Source organism: Bacillus rossius, chromosome 10, assembly GCF_032445375.1.
Source record: "Bacillus rossius redtenbacheri isolate Brsri chromosome 10, Brsri_v3, whole genome shotgun sequence".
NCBI classification, from domain to species: Eukaryota; Metazoa; Arthropoda; class Insecta; order Phasmatodea; family Bacillidae; genus Bacillus; species Bacillus rossius.
The window spans coordinates 28,629,473-28,650,456 of record NC_086337.1 but is presented as its reverse complement, the minus strand read 5'-3'; the positions used below and the strand labels follow the sequence as shown (position 1 = coordinate 28,650,456).

Genomic DNA, 20,984 nt, shown 5'->3' with positions numbered 1-20,984 from the left:
AAAAAAAAAGGGCCTCCACCGAAAAAAAAAACCCTGAAGCGTCCATCCCCTCTCCTTATCAGCGGGGACGCTTAGCGGCCTCCCCTCTTCGGCGTCCACTCCTACTTCCCCTCTTTTCGATTTTTTTTTGTTTTAGCTTTCGCCCGGGCTGGAGCTCGCAAGGTGTGTGTGTGTGTGTGTGTGTGTGTTTTTTTATTTTCCACCCTGCGCGGTGTCGGGGGCGTGGGTGGGGAAGGCGGGGGAGGGAGGGAGGTGAGGACGCCCTCCCGTCGCGAGTTTCTCGCCGCCGTCGCAAGATGCCGCCTGCGGACCGGCAATCCTCGCCGGGCGAGGGGAGAGGGCGGGTTCCTTAGCGACGCGGACGCCCATGCGCCTTGGACGCCGCCCCCCCCCCCCTACCCCGCCGCCGACAGGACGCGCCCGACGCCTCGCGTCCAGTCACGTTGGGGGCGACCCGGCCTCGTGTTGGCACGTGGGTAGCGCGCGCGCCTCGCTCGGGGGGAACGGCAGCCGGGAAACAACGACAACAAAAAAAAAAAAACTGACCGTGCGGTGGTGTGTGTTGGGATAACAGCGCCGCGACCACTCCAGGGCTCGTGTGGTTAGTTGCTTGCTTTTATTTATTTATTTATTTTTTCCTTCTCTCGCCCGAAGGACCCTGAGACCGCGTCTTCTTGAACGCCAAGTCGAAGACGTCCGGAGACCTCGCCTCGACTTCGCCGCCACCAGTGTCGAAAGGACCGGACTGAATTTTCCCCCGGCAAGCAGGAGTAGAGTTAAAAAGAAAAATTAAAACCGGTGAGTAACATCCTAAAAAAATTTTTTTTTTAATAAGTGTTGAACACTTACATATCCATCCTTTTTTAGCCGCGAGGTTGTCTACTTTACAAAACCCCTTCTAAACTCTTTCTCTCTCCCCCCCTCTCTCCCTCTCTGTCTGTCCTATTGTAGTGCCGGAGCGCGCGTGTGTGACGTCATCCGAGGCTCGAACGCATCTATGCAATTCTGTCTGTGTGCGCGTGTGTGTGTGTGTGTGTGGTTTAGTGTTTCCCTCTCTCTGTGTCCATTCCTCTCTCTCTCTCTCTCTCTATCTATCTCGTGCGCTATGTCGCTCTCCGTCTAGCCGCGGCCCGTGTTCATCAAGTGAGTTTGCGTGTCGATACGGCTTAAAATTAATTATCTGTCCCGTAACCGTGCGTGGTCGTAGCGTCGGGCGCTTCCGAGGAGTTGCGCGTCTTAGACGATCAGCGTCTTAGACGAAAGTCTTGTAAATATTTAAGACGCCGGCGTTCGAAAAAAAAATAATAAAGAAGGGGAAAAAAAAAGAAAACTAAAAAAAAAATTATCAAAAAAAATTGTATTCGTTGGATTTTTTTTTAAAAAGCGAGGGAACATGAAGGGACGCAGGGAGATGCGGGGCGCTGGACGCGCGGCGTCCTTGGCGATCGACGCCTCGCCGGCCGGGAGACGGAGACGCCCGGCGCCGGCGCCTCGTCTCTGCGGCGCGTCTTGCGCTCCCTCCTCGGGTTAGCGAAAAAAAAAAACATATTTAAGATCTTGACAAGACATTTACCATTCTTAACAACTATTCTAACTTAACACTTTTTTTTTTCAATTTCAACATTTTTTTTTTTTTTTAAATATTTCGGAATATTTTTTTTTTTTTAACTTCTTCGCGATTAATACCCCACGATGTGGCGAGCATTTAAAACGGCACTTCAACATTCTATAAGTCTTGGTTAGCCTTTTTTTTTTTTGTAATATTTAATGAGTCCATATTGACGCGTATTTCGTATGTCGGGAGTCAAGTAGGTGATATCACAGGTGGCTTTTTTTTTTTAGTGAATACGGGAATACAGCAACCATAAGTTGTGCAAATGTTTTTTTTTTCCTCCAGCCAAAATTAAAAAAAATGCCTTTAAAAATAGTGTTGTATTTTGAACGGAGCGCGCGCCACCTGGGAGGTTGTTCGCGCGCGAGGAGCTGCCGTGTTGCGCCTGCTGGAGCGGCCCGCCACCCGCAGCACACGGGCGCCGAGCAGGTCTTCGCCCGCGACAGGCGCCCGATCGCGGAGTAATTGTCGACACCTGCCGTGCCTCAGGAGGGGGCAGGAAGGTGGAGATCATACGGTCACGTTAAAACGTGCAAAAAAAAAAAAGGAATGTGCGAGTTGTTTGCGGGGATGAAAAAAATTGTTTATTATCGTATATCGACCGGTTTGTGTGTTGACAAATTTTTTTTTTAACACCCCTCCCAACTCTCGCGATTTCGTTGTCAATTTTTTTTTCTGCTCCCCCGCCGAGCGAATGTTTATGTTTCTGCCAACTGTTTCGAGGAGAAGGGAGGCGATACGTGTTAGTTTCTTAGTGCGTGCGGGAGGGGAAGGGGTATGTCTGGGATACACGAGGAGGGGGGAAGAGCGTATTGAGACTCGAGGTTTGAGTGCCAATATCGTTTGAGGAAGGCTCCGCCGCGGACGCGTGGAGGGGATAGGCCGCCGGCGGGGAAGGCGTCGGTAGGAGAAGTCAAGTGAACGAGGGAAGGAGGGAGGGAGGCCGGCGAAAGGCGGAGAGGGAGATGGACAGAGAGAGAGCGAAGCTGGAGGGAGGGCGTCGGCGCGACAGAGACGGCGCGATGGGGCCCTTAGCAGTTTTTCGGCCGTCTCTTTTCCACCCCCTTCGCCCGGAACGAAAGGCTTGGGCGGGGATTGGAGGGACGAGAAAGAAGAGGGAGTAAAAGAGGAGGAGAAGGGAAGGAGAAAGAAGGAGAAGGAGGAGGAGGAGGGGGAAGGCGCGCGCAGCTCCCCGGGACGCCTAGGGCCGTCGCCTTGGCGGGCGACCCCAAGTCCCTCCTGACTCGGGAGACAGTCCCGCCGAGCAGCCGCGCGCCGCACGCAGCCTACCCGGCCAGGGGCCAGTCGGCGACGAGGAGGCATCGCGCGCGGTCCAGTGCTCTCTCTCTCCGTGTCTCTCTCTCTTCGCGTCTCTCTCTCTCTCTCTCTCGGCCATGGAGAGGCGTCGCGGCCTCTGCGAGTGGCGGCCGCGAGTGACCTCGGCGACTGCCGCGCTGGATTACCACGGCCCACGCTCATGAGATCATAAGGTAGGGCCGGACTCCGCAGGTGGATTACCATCGACAGTGCTCGACGACGTGTCTTCCTCCAGCCTAACATATACATATGTATCTTTCCCCTTTCCGGGAATCTTCTCTACATTATCTCCCGCATTTAAAAAAACTTTTTTTTTTTAATTGTTTACAATTAGTTAGGATTTCAACTTTTAAGGAATTGTAGTCCGCAGGCTTCCGCGTCTGTGCGTCGCTGTTGGTGATAAAAAGAGACTTTCAGCCGCGCATGAAACCTTCTTGGGATTTAAGTGAATAACGAGTATTTGGGAGGAAAAAAAATATCTCTCTGCCGAAGGAAGAATTTAGTGTGATTTCCACGGTGAGGGGAGATCGTCTCCGCCACACGGCAAGTGGAACGGACTGGTCGGACGCGCGGCGACGCGCGGTGGAGTAGGGGAAGCGGCGCCGGCCGGCACGTGGCGCCAAGACGCCCGGCGTCCCGACGCCTGGGCGCCCGGCCAGCGGGCCGCCGCCTCCCGCAAGGGCTCCGCCGCGTTTCGTTCTTCCGTCGCCGGTCGCAGGAGCTCGGAGCGCGGTGGTCGTTGCTTCTGCTCTGGCGTCCCCCTCTTTTACTCTTGCATTATTTCATTCTCAGTGTTTTAACATCTTTGCGTGAGGATGACCTTTTTTTTTAAGATTAAATGCTTGAATTGTGTTGGAAATTTTTTTTACGAAGTTAAGACAAAATCGGATGTAATGCCGTTACAGCACAACAGCTGTTTTTTTTTATTAACGTCAGGATTATGAATGCTTGAAAATGGTCTTTGGAAAACCCCGGAATAATATTTTTTTTTCTGTACTTGGCTTAAGACTTTCAATCCCTGAAGAGTTGTTTTCTTAACTTCAGCGTTTCTTCCTGTAAAATACTACTTCACGTCGTTTTTGGACGTTTCGACCATTTCATTCTCACCTCGCGCCGAAAATACATGCCACTGTAGCGAAACATTGTGACTCGTTTCTTTGTGATTATTGAAAATGTTTGTGAGTATATTTGCATGCCGGTATCTATTTTGATCGTAATCATGTTTATCTATACCGTACTTATGCTATTGCTTCAGTCCAGACAAAATAATTCTGTGCCGTCGAAGTTGGTTCTACTACCTCTCTTTTATTTATAAATTCTGGTATTTTAAGCAACAAAGTTTCAGTGGAGTATCCAGTATTCGCGTTTTACTATGCATAGTCTTTATTATATGGTTTGTTATTCTATAGTTTGCACTGTTGCTTATAATGCATAGACGACATTTATTCATTATACTAGTATGTTATTCAAGTATCGTGCCACGTACATTTTTGCAGGTATTATTTTATTTTTTTATTTTTCAATTATAATCCACCCTCCTTGGTGGTTCCGGAATAAAGTATTTTTTTCGTATAAAAATAATGGCGTTCTTGGTGTGAATATTCGTGATACTGTCTCTGTTGTATTCAGACTCCTGAAAATTGCGTGGATGTTGAAATGTGATTTTTACCTGTAAATTCCCATTGCCTTAGACGTGACATTGAGCTTTTTGCGCTCTTAAAAGGATCACTTTGTGTTCGTTTCTCTGTTTTCTTCGTTTTCCGAAATCCAAGTTGTAATACTTTTTTTTCGTGGTTCCAAATTAGTACCGTGTTCTTCTGTATTAGAATATTTAATATGTACACATATAAATTTATTTCGTTCGTACAGAAGAATGAGTTTGGATTTGGTCGTAATCTTACTAAATCTGATGGGTCTCGACAGGCTAGGAAACTCGCAAACGTTAACGTATCTTATTAGCTTCTTGTTCCTGTGGATTCCTAAGCCGCTATACTTACGGTAAGAATACGGAGAAACGAATAACGCTGAGTCACTGAGTTAGATTTTAAGTTTTTCAGTTACTCGATATAATGGGTCAAATTGATAAATTATCGGGAGGAAAATATTAACATTTAACACACTGTTAGCACGAATGACTTATGCGCGTGATTGTGTTTCAGTTATGGATAAGATTTAGAACGTTAATACTTTATAATACTACAATATATAATTGCAAAGCTTATAAATCTTAGTTCGCAATTTTAAGTAAATCTATATTTATTTACTTCAATAAATTCGTGACGTTGCAACGAACGTGTGCATCAAAACAGCTGTTTCGATAACAAATAAAACTCTCTATGTGGACGTAATACAAGTTTACATACAGCTTATTTCGTTTTTTAATACTATTTATGAATTTGAAATAATAACTTAATTGGTGTGTAGAGAGTTGTGCTAGCACAACGATAACCGTGTAAGTGTAATTGCATGTTATGATTTTTCAAACATAATGTGGAAAAAAAATTAGATGTTCTCTTTTGTTTTAAATGCATTGAGCTGCATGTACTTAAAAATAATATGCATGTGTTTTCAAAAATTCTTAAAAATTTACTTTAAAAATGTTGTTAATAATGTTACACAAATCAAAGTTTATATATAAAAAAAGTCAAATACAAGTGAATGTTTGGGTATAAAAGTACGTTCATTGAATTTGATGTTAAGACACAGACACTCAATATGATGATTTTTCGCAGCTAAAATTACTATCGATACCATATTAAGGATGGTATTGTAAAAATTATTATACACAGTAAGTTTTAAATCTTAATTTATGTAAGTGAATACTTCAAATAAAATATTTAATTGGTCCAATACGCTGATGATATTTAATCGTCCTCAACAAACAATTCAGTGTTTATATTATTCACGTTTATCTAATGAATCTTAATGAATTAACGGTTATTCGTTTGTGTTTGATTACTTTGGTAGTTTACATCAGCTTTTTGTAGGCCAATAAAAATTAATTTATGTGTTTTCTTTGTATAGTGAAATATTTTAACGTTTAAATTTCGAAGTATAATGTTCTGGCGCCCAAATGCATGTGTTCCGCACGTTTATCACGAGTTTTATTCTTTAATTAGAATAATGGTTGCCGTTGGCCCATCGCCTGTTCTGTTTGGTATTTCTCTATATGGTGCAGATTAAGTGAAATATATATTGTAGAGTTGAGAAGTTTTAATCACTTGCAAATCAAATCATTTTTCATAAACCGACGTCACTGTGATTCCAAACTTAAAACTTATATATTTATTAAAATCACATTCTAAAATTCGCAGACTGTAGAATTATAAAAGGTGTGTTATGTATTTTTTTTCAACTATCTATGAACAAAACTACAATTTTCATCTCTTACATTTTTCTAAAATATCCTCATACTCTGTATTTTGTTATATTGTTTACGTCGATTTCAACGCCAGAATAAATGCCATGTTGAGCTTTTGCTTGTGTAAGTGAATGAACAATAACCAAAAAGAGAGAGGGATTCTTTCGCTTCGGCCCAGTCTGAAATAGATATCTAATGTTATTCCAATTATATTGACTTTAGCATAAGGCTTATATAGGAATTTAGATTTGAATTAGCACAGTTGGCTTGTTATTACTTATACGTTGGATGTATGGAAACCTGCTTATCAGACAGATTTAAAATTATATAAATTATCATTTTTCTGTTGTTTTTTTTTAAGTTATTTCTCGAGTTAAAAATGTAATGTGGGCGGTGACATTACTATTGAATAAATAACGTTGCAAAAACGCTTTTCCAAAAGAGTCTTCAAATATTTTAAATCCCCATTAGTTACGTTATTTTCAGGTTTCAATGCTACACAACAGTGTGTGTTGTAAGTTTAAAAATAATCAATGTGGCATGGTAAAATTAATAATTTTTATTAAGTTCCCACTTCTCTAAATAAAATTAAGGTTTTTGGTTGTTAAAAATGATGAAACTGTGAAATATTAATTATCTGAGAAGCGATTTTCAAATACGTGCCACCCACTAAAGATATGTGGAGTACCTACTTTATTGCTTTTAAAATACATTTGAAATGTCTTTCCCTAATGACGGCAAAATAAATGCACGTTTATAAAGATGAGTTCTGGCGCTACTGATGAACGCGCCGGTCGCGAAAGCAGCCAGTCTCCGGCGAGCATCTTCCGATGCTGCGCTCTAGCGGCGACTCGCCGAACCTCGAGCAGACGAGTGGCGCTGGAAGTCTTGCGGCCAGCGGTGGAACTTTTGGAAGGTCTTCCTTCCTGCCCGTTAATAGCCGGGCGGGGAGGGAAAGGGTTTTAGAGGAGGGGAACCAGGGAAGGGTTAAGCGCAGCCGGCGGGGGTGGAAGGGGGATGGTAAATCGTGCGAGGGAGCGAGCGAAAGGGAAAGCGAATCCCTGCGAAAGGGACGGGTGTGGGGGGGGGGGGGGGAGAGCAGGACAAGCATTAGATAGCTGTGTTTAGTTGAAAGACCATGAATAGGAGGACGTTTTAACCCTTGTGTTGAGATTAAACCCCGGTATTTTGTAGTGCAAGCCCATTGATTACATTCCGGCGTGTAGAAAATCCAGACTTGGAGAGAGATAGACAAAAAGGGATGAAAAGATGTTGATGACCAATAAATGCAGTTAAGGAGTAATTATCGAACATAATTTACAGTGGTTAATTATTTAAATTCTAACAAAATGAAAAATTCCATTCAACACATACGAAAACTAATTGTAGTCTGTTTTCTTATTTACTTGGGAGAAATTCTTCGTTTTTGCATTAAAAACCCTTATTTTAAATATTATTTCGAGTTGAAGACTAAATCCACCTGACTATATTAAAACTATTTTCGTAAGTGCATATACTTAGAGGTTAAGCTCAAATAAATGAGAATATTTACTCACTTTATAGCATTAGCAGGATGGCTCATGAAACTCTAAAAACGGCTGTTGGAGATTTTAGTGAGAAAGTTAGTGTAACGCAAATTTTCTGATTTTTTTTATATTGCAGTGTCACCAATAGCCTTTGGCTGATAATTATTTATTTTTCCTTCTTCGCTCACAGTATTTAATCTACAGAAAGGAATAATACATTCATAGATGTAAACGTTCATTTTGGTTAGGTATTCAATTTATATATCTTATCGATATAAAACGTAAGATTTTTAGGTGTGCTAAAAAATTGTATAACTTTTAAGACTATATCTAATCCAAACGAAGACCTTAATTAACCGTTTTCATGTTCCAGAAGGAATCGATTTGCGAACAGATGTGACGTCAGAAAAGTCTTAGGTTTAGACTGCTATTATTGAAGCTTAGTGAAAAACTAAATTTTTTATTTACTTTTTTTTAAAAATCTTTGTCTAAGAAAGTTATTGAAAAATAAATAGAAGGTTTCTAGAAATATGAACAAATACGATATGTTGTTTTTCATGTACAAATAGGGTTTGATACATTTCTTATCTGCAGGTATTTAGTGCATTTCTTAGCTGTTGCAAAAGCAATCATCTATTTTCTATTTTTTTTAAATGAAAAATGATTTAACATTAGTGATTGCAATCTAAACAATATAAACGTTCGTTCAAGATAATTATTAGGTGAGACTGGACAATGTTGGCCAAGGAGGTAAAAAAAAAAAAGAGGAATAAATTATTTATCTCGATGGATAATGATTTTAAAGCTGATAAATAATCAAAATTCAATAACCGTCTGAATGTTGTTCAATCCTATAACATCTTCTGCACAAAATGAATTAGGTGACAGCATTTCATTTGTGGAAATAAGAATAATGTGGGTATTTAGGCATTTTTCCTCGAAACCGAATTCCCCAGCTGACACTTATTTTCGGGCTTTTTGCGCATGCATTCACAATAAATAGTTATGCTCTGTTCAATTAGTAATTATGATGGGGATAGTTCGGGAGTATCCCGATTTGTAGAAGTGTGTGTGTCGTGATATCCATTCACTTACAGTCTGAGAGAGGCTCCGAAAACCCATGGAATAATCGCCATAACCCACCCCTTTCTTCTTATGGAATGTTGATCGACTGAAACCCCTTATTAGTAATCTTTAAAACACTGCTAATTGTAAAAGAAGCATAGTAATTATTATTTTTTGGTTTGATTTAAACTAAACAGTATGGATGCTTAACTGTGGACATCTGTGTTAGCAAAGAAACTAACAGTCCTACCACAAGTGTTGTATTGCACGAGGGGAAAAAAATCACATGTCGTGGCTGATAGGCAATAAAAGCACTGTATGTAACATCTTAGAGGAGAAATGTAATGTCCATCAGGCTGATTTCGTAGAAGCAGGTAGAGTTTTCGCCACCAAGGTGTGGACTGGTCAGGAAAGTATCAGTAAGAAAATTAGTATGTATACGGTCTCTAGTAAGCCACGCCAGAATCAATATAAAATGTTGATTTAATATAGATAAAATATTTTTTTCGTCGAATGATTAAATCATTCACGATACCGCTAAGAGACTGTTTCGAGCTGCAGGTTCTTACCCAACTCAGTCTATTTCCCACGAGGAGATGATTTTCTTTTTCTCTCTCTCTCTCTCTCGCGAATTTGTAGAGCTTTAATGAAGGGAAGATGATTTGTACAAGTGCGCAGGACAGACAGACAGAGAGAAACAGAGAGAAAGAGAGAGAGAGAGATGTAGCAGGGCAGATGAAGGCAAGAGGAGGTAAGAGTGGCGTGGACGGATAAAGGAGAAGAAGGAAGAGGGGGGGGGAAGTTAGCTGTATCCCTCCGCGTATGCAAATCGCCTCCGCCTATTAGCGACGGGGGCTATGCAAATGCGCGTGCAGGCCTCTGGGTGCAGCAGACAATTGCAACTCGAGGGGACCACCTCGCCGGCCGCGACATGTGTATGTACCCCGATGACGGAGACGAGACGTACCGCACTGGCAAGCTGCTCAGTAGAAAATTTGTGGCTACTGGCGTCTCCTTCTACAACGCACACCTCCTCCCCTCCTACCCCAATTCATTTCCCCCGCAAATTCCAAAGCACAGAACAATAAAAAGCTTATTTTCCATCTGTTTTGGGGGTTGTAAGTTCTCGTGGTACTTCGTACGTCCGCAGGTTATATGTTTGATATTGCATTATTAGTGCGTTTGAATACGTCCTTCATCGAATTACTACATTTTATTTAATACAATGTCAAATAAAAAAACATGCGCACGTTGAAGCACCATTTGTAAAAAAAAAATCAACACAAATGTCACCTTTTACGTCTGTTAAATTTTGGTAGGTTTGTAGACGAATCGTTAATCAAGTAAGAATTGGTCTAAAACCATATAATTCTTCTAGGTCCGGACTGTGGTTGATTAGTCAGCTAACCTCCCCTCCCTCCCCCTTCCAAGTAGTACGGAGTTGATTACCATCGGGCACGGTGTTTTTCGAAATTTGGAAACTTGACGGACGTTGCCGTGAGCTGATTGGTTTTATCGAGATGATTCCTTTTCCTCCCCACCCCCAATCATTTCGTTAATGCCCCATTCACATATCATCTCTCTTTTTGTATCCGATCACCCCGATATGGAGACGTCATTCATTCATTTAGTGGTGAGGTTTACGAACAATTGAGAAACTCCGGCAATTTTAATCACTTAAGCCCCTGGTTTAGAACACTTTTGAGGGAAGCAACAGCTTTCAGTTACTACACAGTAATAATTACTGCTTGAGGCCTTAGTTGTTGTTTTATGACGTACCCAATTTATTTAGGGCCTATCTGCAATAAAACATTTAAAAACCTGTGTTGGGAGATGTAATCATTCCGTGAAAAAGCTTTAAACAGGTTCCAAAATAATCACTCAAAACTAATTTATCAAATCATACACATTCTTAAGTAATGACTAAAACATTTCAAATCGTGGGGTAATGAAGGGTTCGAATAAGCATAGCTACTCAAAGAAAATTCAAGTTTTAGTGAGTTGCAGTTAAAGTGATTGACACACGTAATACAGCACACTAAATGTTCATTTGTTAAGAGTGCATTGCGTAACGTTGGTAAGAGAGATTAAAATTAAGTATTAAAATGTTGTCGAACTTCACGTTACAAGAATAAAAAGGATATTTTAATTCCCACGATGTAGTAATTATTACTGTGAGCGACAAGGAAGGTTTGGTTTATGTTATAATCCAATCTCTACAGGTGTAACCTTTTGTGTGGTGGAGTAGAGACACGAATGAAATATTGACGTTCGTACTACACCGAGCAAACTGAACAGGGGGGGGGGGGGGAATTCTAACGTTCACGTCTCTCAATAAGACAAGTTGCTAATCTGACAGGTATAGAATGTTTCACGGGAAGTTCTGGGAAGCGGGATGAGAGTACTTGCTGACGGGGAGACAAGTTTGGTGACAGTGTGACACATCGGTTGCAACGGCGCAGCCGTCATCACACGGTACCTACCTGCGGCTGAAGCAGAGATCGCTTGCCGACCGCAAAATGTCAGAGAGAGAGAGAGAGAGAAAGAGAGAGTCAGTCACCAGACGTGCCGATTAAAAGTTTGTTTCTCTGGACGCTGCGGGTTTGACGGCATGCGTCGCGCGGCGCTCAGCTCCGCGACAGACGGACGAATGCGGTGGTTGACGGACAAAGTTTAGTTCGTCAATTCGACAATCGACGCGCGTCACCCCCCACCATTTCCGCCTGATAAATTATACTTAGAGACCGGAAAAATTCGCGGGTTCAATGACCTCCAGGATAGACTCCAACATCATCTACACACTCGGGCAAATGCCAACTGTTCATTGGCTGCTGACTTGTGAGACGTCTCGACTGGGTGGCCTGTGATTCGACACTTCTATGAGTGGAGGGTCTCTAATTGGCCCACTGCCCTCCAAATTAACAGTGAACCAATGTCAGAAGCAGCACTAAGGTATAATTATTCGAATTTTTGCATAACACGAAATGAAACAGCGAATTTTTCAGGTCTCTAATTATACTGCAACTCTAGGCCTGCACGGAAACAATTTTCCGTTCTACTGCAAAAGATTCCTTTGGAAATCAGTTTCCCAGGAAATATTGCAACTTTGTACGACACATGGCTATGGCTGTTTTAGCATAAATGAAATACGTTTTTTCGAGATAATACTGAGTATTTTCTTACGAAAATTGGAACGTATTTTTAATTTTGATTGATTTTTCATTCAAGCATCTTTTTTTGTGATAAAATGGACCTTATTGTTGTATCGTGCTCATTATGTGCGCGGTTATTACTGGAAAGTTATTCAGGGAACTGTTTAGAAATTAACTATTGGTGGTACTGGGACAACACAGAGCATAAATTCCTGTGTAGGAATTCGAAGCCAGTATTTTGTTGTGATACAGTTGTTTTCATGTAAATGTACAAATTTACAAATATATGTAATTTCAAATTAATATATCTGTTCCATTAAAAAAAGATACAGTGTATGCATAACAATGATAAAATATAGGAGTACATAAAACCAAGACAAAGCAGAAAGTTTCGTCAAGAAATATATATTTAAGAACTGAATTTTAAAGTATCTAGATATGTACCCAGCTACGTTCGGGTGAAAAAGATACAATTATAGCAGCTAAAGCTAGTTATTTTTCAAATATCATTACAAAAAAAAACCTAAATTAATTTTAAGTGTTTGGTCCATCAATGTCCAGCCCATCAGATGGCTAGCATAACCTACCCATGTTCATCTAGAATACAGTAGCTCCATAAACGTAAAATAATTTTTCAAATCAATCCACTAATTTTCGAGTTTACATTTTAAAAATAAAAAAGCAACCTACTCACACTATCTGTATAATATTAGTTTTCATAACTGTTCTTGAAGTGGTGTTTTTTTTGGCAGATTTGATTTTTTGTAGTTACTCCCTAGTGAATTTTTAAATTTGGCCTATATTCTTCTTTTGTAGTCACTTAATTTATTACTGCTAAAATTATCAGTAAATAGTACAGATGCACTTAATGCACTTAATTAACATAGTTTTGTCAAATATTATTTTACCATTATATATACATATAAAAAAAATTCATTTGCACAATATAAAAGGAAATTAATTTTAATAAATATTTCGTGTATATTAAACTAAATGGTTTGTTGTATTCATCATTTTTCAACAGTAGACTTAGGCGCCTTACAACTAACTAGTTAAATGTAATAGGTGATGGGCTTGGTATTAGTATAGATAATTTAGTTTTAACAAGAGCATGCCTGCACGCTTCATAGACAACTGCTTATTTCGTACATCATCGAAGTCATCAGAATAAATAATACTTACTTACAAGAAGTATAACTTCAAATCCCACTAAATTAATTCGCCTAGCTTACTAAATACATAGATGCGTTCCAATTATGTTATTTACGATAAGTTAAAATGAAGAAAAAACTAATAAATATTCTTATTTTGGAAAGCAAAGTGAAATATACGTGGAACATATATTTCTCTCCTTGTTTGCAGCATCGCTTGTTGGGGGTGGGGAGGGGAATGCTTGCAAACAAATCTTTAGAAGAAGGAAAATGAAAAAGAAAAATTTGCGACTGCACACGAGCACCAATAGAAATGCATTCCGCCGTTCCACCCCCTCCCCAAAACACCCCTACCCCCTCTCCCAAAACAGCCCCAAAGTAGTATAGAGACCGTCCCCATTTCCTTCAGTTTTATTCCTTGTCCTTACACGGAGCTCTCTCTCCCCACAACCTTCTCCGCCTCGTTATGTCCGCCCCATTTATTCCACCGCAAATGCCGCAGGGAAAGCAGAAGAAATAAAGTGCCCCTTCCAATGGGATATTAAGTCAACCCCCCCACTCGGCTAGCGGTCGTAGCGCACTCCCGAGGACATAAAAGAAAAAAAAAACTCGCCAGGATTTTCTCTCCTGCCCGCGTCAACATTACGTCACGTTTTTTGCACAACCTACTTCTTCTGTTCACTATAGTAATTATTTTTTTATGAAACAGAAATTACAGATGTTAATTCGTTCATTTACGTGAAAACAACTGCATCACTACAAAAAGTGTTCGCAGTAAATCTGGGTACCAAGTACCTCAGATAGATAAAATTATCTGCAAACCGTTCCCTGAATAGCTTTCCATTATTAACTGCGCACATTAATTAATTAGCATAATGAAACAAAATAAAGACAAATTATTTAACATTTGATTGACTTGTCCATGGTTTGTAAAAATTATGCATGAATGAAAAGTCAATTAAAGTATAAAATAATGCGCCAATTTTCATACGAATTACTCAGTATTACTTCGTCAAACATACAAAGATCTAGTCTCTAAACGAATCTTATATGTGTGTGTGTGTGTGTGTGTGTGTGTGTACCTCCCACGTGGCTGTAAAGATCGAAAATTGGAAAAAAAATTACTACAATATAGGAGAGTTTTAATGAAACTGGGATTCGTGGAGTTAAGTATAAGCGCAGAGATAAATAGTTTGTTCAAAGTTCTCAAACATATGATAATATTTTATCGGACTTATTAATACATGGGGGCCAGCATTAAGACTTAGGCCGGTATTACAAGACTCAATAGGGGTTTAGGTGTTGAATATGCTACATGTGTATCGTAACCGTACTCCTAGTGCACGATAGGAAGACGGCCAGTCCCTTATTTTTAGGAAACGGAATTTTGGTGTCCTATCCTTGACGATCTGGTGCCCAAATTCCACTCACTTTTTCGTTGATTTCTTCCAGATGGCGGACCCGCGTCTGGCGCCATCAACTCGTATATAGTCATCATAGTGATCATCGGGGGACCTACCAAACGTGTTGGTGTGCCGAATGAAACTGTATGACAGCGAAACTACCCTGGAATACATTTAGTACCGTTTAATGTTCATAACAAGAAACAATCACAACTTATAAAGTACTTGAGAAAATGGGAAAGGTGGTTATATTTTCGTGCGATGGTGCTGCTATCACCAGTTTTTTTTTTTTTGTTTTTGCCGTTACAATTGTATCGATGGTTGCGAAACGTCCGCAGGAATGCGTTAAACCACTTTCTAGCCTCGCGCAGGGCACCGTTTGTTAAAACGGTTGCCGATTGGTTTCCTTATCGGGATTCAGTTTGGACACGTCCTGGAATACATACCGCGAGTTAGGTTACAGTTGTATACCAACAAGTATTCGAGTCAAAAACTTTTTTAAAAAAAAACGTTTTAATATCCCCACCATGCACAAAATTATTAGATATTGTGACTTAAACTTTTTTTACGCAATCATGAATAACTCTATTATTGATAACAATTCAAAATAAAATAAAATATGTTACACTTTTGAGGAAAAGATCTATCGTTTGCATGACTTATTCGGCAAAAATCTTTAATAGGAAACATGTCATCGAGCGCACCACTCCCGAGTCTTATTCCCCTATCCAACATTCAGCAGCCCATTCCTGATCGTTTTAATTTTTTGTTGCCCTTTGAGCGTTACAATTTCCTTATACTCTGATAACGTTTTTGTCTCGACTAATCCTACCTGCTGAAATAATAAGTGTAGCTTCAGAAAGCAACGACAGCTATAGTGGTGAACTATCAGGAAAAGTAATATATTTTATGTCAGTAAAGTCAAGAAAAATTTAGTAACCAACATGGCGAGTGCAAACGGGCCTTAAACTCGGATACAGGTACGTCACGTCCTGAATTTCGCACGAGATTAATAATTGCGTTAAGGAGTGGGCGCGGGGCTGAGGGAAAATGAGCGCGGAAAGTTGGCTGCACTGCCTAGCGTCGGGACGGGGTGTGTACTCGAGGGGCACTGCAGGGAGGAGGGGAAGCGGCGGGAGAAGTTGCGTCTTCCGAGCGATTTTGTCTTGCTGCGTAACAACCCGCGACGACTTCTTTGGTCGTCAGAATAAGTCTGTGGCTAACACGAGCCCTCGGCAGAATACGTCCGTCGCGATCAAAGTTTGCTTCCCCCCCCCCCCCCCGGACCGTAGAAAGCGAGGTCGTTAAGGCCCCCGCCCACCCGGGCACACACACGGCGCGCATAGCTTCAGGAAAAGCAACGCGATTTCAAAACCACTCAAGATATCCGAGTGGGGTCGGCTTACGAAAAGCATTTAAGATTTCGCCTAGGACCGAAAAGTACTTTTGATTACGGATCAATTTTTTAAAACTGTATTTTTAGAATAGTTAAAATGGCTAAAACCCATGTTTTCAGTGTAATTTTTAGGCGTAAAACAACCAGTACAGATTCTTGAAAGTACTTAAGGGACTTGCATTACACCTTTATCTTCATTTCTCCACCATATAACGTTACGGTCAGCGCTCAAATTTCACAGTTATCCTGTGACGACGAGAAGACCGCGCGCCAGTTCAGAACCTCATACTGCGCTAAGAAGCACCAGCAAGCATCGCACCTATCATACCGCCTCATTGACACAAACACACCCCTGACAGGGAGTTCCATTAACGAGTCGTCGACATAGACGCCGCATTTATAGAGACGGACGAAAAGTGAAATTGTGATGTGGAACACGGACGGAATGCGCGCGTGCTGGAAACAGGAGTACCCCGAGAAAAAAAAAAACCGCCCTCTCGGCTGCAAAAATTCCACCACGGTTCACGCTAGCGGGAATCCGAGAGAAACCCACGAAGTGATTCGATCCTGGTTTTGACGTAGTGTTCAACCGCTGGTCTAAACTAGAATTAACAGTTCTGCGATTCGCAGGAGTCAGACAGTCTGATAAGGCAACCGCGGTGTGGAAAGAGGTGTACGCTTACGATCCCGACCTTTTTCCGAGAGACGCCTCGCGCAGCAGATGTCAAATTTTCTTTTCTTTCGAAACGTTGGCAACAGCTGATTCCCGGTAGCGCGCGCTGCCTCGCGCTGATAAAATACAATAGCGACAGAACTCTACACGCCTGTGGCGTGCGGCTCTGTTAACTATTTTTTTGTTTTTAGTTTCGAATAGTTTCTCAGGTCGGGCACACCGCACACAGCCTGCGGAACCGAAGACTGTTAAGTATTACATTGAGATATTCTACCATTCGTAATTAGATGTGTGGAAGTGCGTGTGTGTTTAAGTACTTAAAATGTTTCGCAAAATACTGGGATTTAAATGGACTGGCTGCTGTGAATTCGGCTCGCTTCGTCCTTTTTTTTCTCTCTCTTCTGTGTGTAGTCCTCTTTTAATTTTTTTTACTGATATTTTGTGATTGAAATACTACATTCGGGTTCCTACAGCAGCCATGCAACCATCATTGTTGTTATATTGTAGTAAAATTTGTAATCATTGTTACCTACGAGTATTCAGATGTTGTTAAATAATTGATATTGTTTTAGATTCTTCTATTACCTTGCGCTCATGAAACTAGGTTAAGCTTGCGACATGACTCATAGTTAATGAGCATATACTCATTCTTCCGTAGCTTACAATGAGCTTAGAGAACAAGTTCCGAAGTAGCATTAGTTCTTGAGCGATTATAATGCTCAGCTAGGAATTTATATTCACAGTGAATCTCAACACATTTATTCTCAAAGGTTTAACTTGAAGAAACCTACAAGATTATAAGAGGGGTGGCCGAAACATTCTGTATAAGGACCCGGTGCTCAAAAATTTAAATAACCTTCGCCTCGTGTGTCTGGATGAGCACCCAAAGCCCAGTTTTGTGTGAATTTTGCTGTAGCCATGCCTAGAGGTTACCCAGTGTTTCTAGATGGCGTATGTTGGTTTATTTGCACATAAATAAACTCCGGTTGACGTCAAAAGATGTGCAAATCTATAGCACCTATCCGGTTAATTTAACTGCCATATCTAGCAGAAATTATTTTCCTCTGCTTTTTTATGTGGATAATGATTGCGAAGGATAAGACTTTTGTAGTTATCTCCCCTCCCCCTTTTACAGTGTCGTGTGAAACAAAATACTGAAGAACTGTGCCTCTTTCGCGCCCCAATCCTTCTCCCTTACCCCCTGCCTATATTCTCGCTCACCCCTTACAACGGGCCAAAGTTGGAAACATCCGAACTTTCGGCGCCTCTTATTAACAACATTATCCCTGATAATTACAGGGGGTGTCTTCGCGCACGGTATGTCTCACTTGTTCGGCGCTACGGGGGAGCTAGACAGAGGGGAAGGGGTAGCGCAAGGTAAACTTATACGTGATGCGTCTGTCGAGTGGTGTTCAGAACGCCGTACGACTGTCGCCGGGAATTAGCTGTTCGTTCGTGCGCAATCAGGAACTTGCTACGCGCGATGTGCTTGCTCAAAAACTCTCTTCATGTTGCATCAATACGCGAAGAGTAGTTACTTATTTATTCATTACCAGAGCGACACTAACTAACCATGATGCGTTTTGTTGAATAACCAAACATAATTTTTAAAATAACTATTCAGTATTTGGCAAAATACACTGTAAAAACCCGCTTTGTTGCGCAAAAGATTATTTTGTTAATGTAGGCCTACACCCTTCCAAATACTTTATGATTAAATCGCCATGATTTTTTAGTCTCAATGAAAAAAAAAAATTAATTTGTGTATATAGCGACAACATAATAATTTTATCACATATAATCCACTTCTTTGAAAGTTAAAAACTAATATGGCTTGTTTGTATAGACTGAATATTTGAAATGTCACAAAACTGTTTTTTATTGGACTAACGAAAACAGCTGAAAAAACAACCAAGGAAAAAATGACTGCAATGGTTTCCCCGTGCCATCCGTAGTTTTTAACTACGAAAGGAAATTTTACAGTGTGAAAAAATTTAAACATTAGAAACGGAGGCATTAATTATCTCGTGAATCACGGAGAACCGAAGCCGCGAATTATTAACCTGGTCGGGAAACTACGACACAAATGATATTGTCTTGTCGAGGTTAAGTTGTAAAGTCAGAACAATTTCTTCTAGATGGGAATATTTCCACCAGAAATTTTTTAAAAAAAGTGACGAACACACGTACACAAGTTAAATAAAATTAAAAAAGTGAAGTTACATCGTGATTAATTACGTGTTAATGATACAAAATCCGAATCACGATGAGTAAATTGTTCACTTTAAGATCCGTTCTAAATGCCTGGTTGATTTTTTTTCCTCTCTCTCTCGTCGTTACTATTAGTTAAATATTATTTCTGAAATTTAAACACGAACTACACATGACATAACAAGTGCGAGGAATTTATCATGTTAAAATTTCGTGAATAGCCCTTAAATAATAGCGCTGGCGATAAAATAAAATTATAGACATGGCGTGTAATACAGAACCCTAAGTTACCAGCAAAACCAATTTAATTTTACCAAGCGTAACGTATCGTCAACAGCGATGACATTAGCCAGGAATACTCGCGAGTCAGGAATACTGGCCGTGTCGAGAAACCATCTGAGCTTTTACCTGGAGCGATTTCGGAAAACTGAAAAAGCAAATAACCTGATTGGGTTTCGAACCAGTACACTGTAATTTTTTTTTAATGAAACCGAAATATCAATGTAAACTTACAGATAGACACCCGGAAATTTCGCAAGTTCATCTAGCGTCAAGCTAACCTTCAAAGCCTTATTTTTCTTCCAACCAACGTTTGCTTCTACATTGACTGATTTGTTAGCGAAAAAAATATAACATTTTTTTATCTTGTTAATCGGCTCTCTCTGATTCGCTTACTTCTCTCATAACTGGACGTCGTTGGCCCAAGGTCGCAGAGGGGCGTGTCCAAATAACTGCTGTCCAATCATGAACAGCGCATGAATATGAATGTTTGCATTCTAGCTTGCGACCAAATGAATCCGCGAAATTTCCGTACCTCTACTTACAGATATTTGTACATTTGTACATTTACATGAAAACAACTGTATAACTACACAATAGTGTTCGCAGTAATACTGGGTTCCGATTCTTACCCGGGCATTTATGCTTTGTGTTGTCCCAGTAGCTCCAATAGTTAAAGTTATTTGCTAATCGTTCCCTGAATTAGCTTACCAGTATTAATTACGCACATTAATAAGTATGATACAACATAATAAAGTCCAGTTATTGAATATTCTATTACATTTTCCATGGTTTCAAAAACGTATGCTTAAATGAAACATCAATTAAAATATAAAATTATGCACCAATTTTCATTACAAGTGCTCATATTATCTCGAAAATCGTATTTCATATATGCAAAAAAATCAATAGCCATGTGTTATACAAAGTTACAATATATATCTTGAAGTATGGTTCCCAAAGGCATTTTTTGTAAAAGTACAGAACATTTTTTTTTTCCTGTGTATCCTTCGTGATGTGAGTAGGGACTTCACAATCTTACCACATCACTAACTTGCCTCTTAACACGAAATAAAATAACGTAATATACTTAAAGTGTTTTTTTGACTCTTAAGGTTATCGTTAGCAAGATCGTTAAAGTAAAGATTTTATTCAACTTTTATAAAAGTACAACTTTCATAAGTTAAATTAATATTCAAAAATTAAGCTGTATACTCATTTTCAATACATGAAAAATTAAACAATAACAATCGGAAAACACCTATTTTGCCGCTCTATATTTACTGCGCTCTGATGAATACTTTAGAAGTCAGTGGATTCGGATGATAAGGACACGGACCGACCACAGGTTGGGATAGTTTTAGACGGGTCTTTATGTACACGTTTGCGAGTCTAACCTGGAGCCAGAGGTAACGCGAATTTTGCAGGTCCTTGCTAACGAATTAGAATTGCAGGTTGCCGAGCTTAGGCGGAAATAGCTGCCTACCCCCCCCCCCCCCCCTCTCCTTTACCCTTTTATTTTTCGACCCAAAGACTACTCACGCAACAGGTGTTGGCGGAGGCCACGCCCTACTCTTCGGCGAGAGAACACGTGACAGCTCGTCACGCGAAACACCTACCTCACTCCCCCCTTCTCCGTGCGTATCGCACGACGATCGTCTGGTCACCGGAAGCTGTAACAAGCCTGAAAAGCTCGGTTCCCGCTTTGCATAGCTTCCGGTGTTGACGACCCCTCCCCCCCCCCCCCCCCTTCAACTCAAACCCTCACCCCCCCCCCTCTTTCCGCACCCCATTCGTCTCAAGTCTCTAACAAGCAGCTTGGCTGTGATACAAACGTA

General features: G+C 40.7%; 1 protein-coding gene across 2 annotated transcripts in view; it reads left to right on the top strand.

Annotated features, from left to right (window-relative positions):
* The first annotated feature begins 454 nt into the window (after window positions 1-454).
* Window positions 455-20,984, top strand: part of LOC134535900 (homeobox protein prospero-like) — a 201,698-nt gene continuing 181,168 nt past the window's right edge. For both annotated transcript variants that reach the window (XM_063375271.1, XM_063375270.1), the window contains exon 1: window positions 455-798. The gene's annotated coding sequence lies outside the window, so the exon portion shown is untranslated. The remainder of the gene's footprint in view (window positions 799-20,984) is intronic.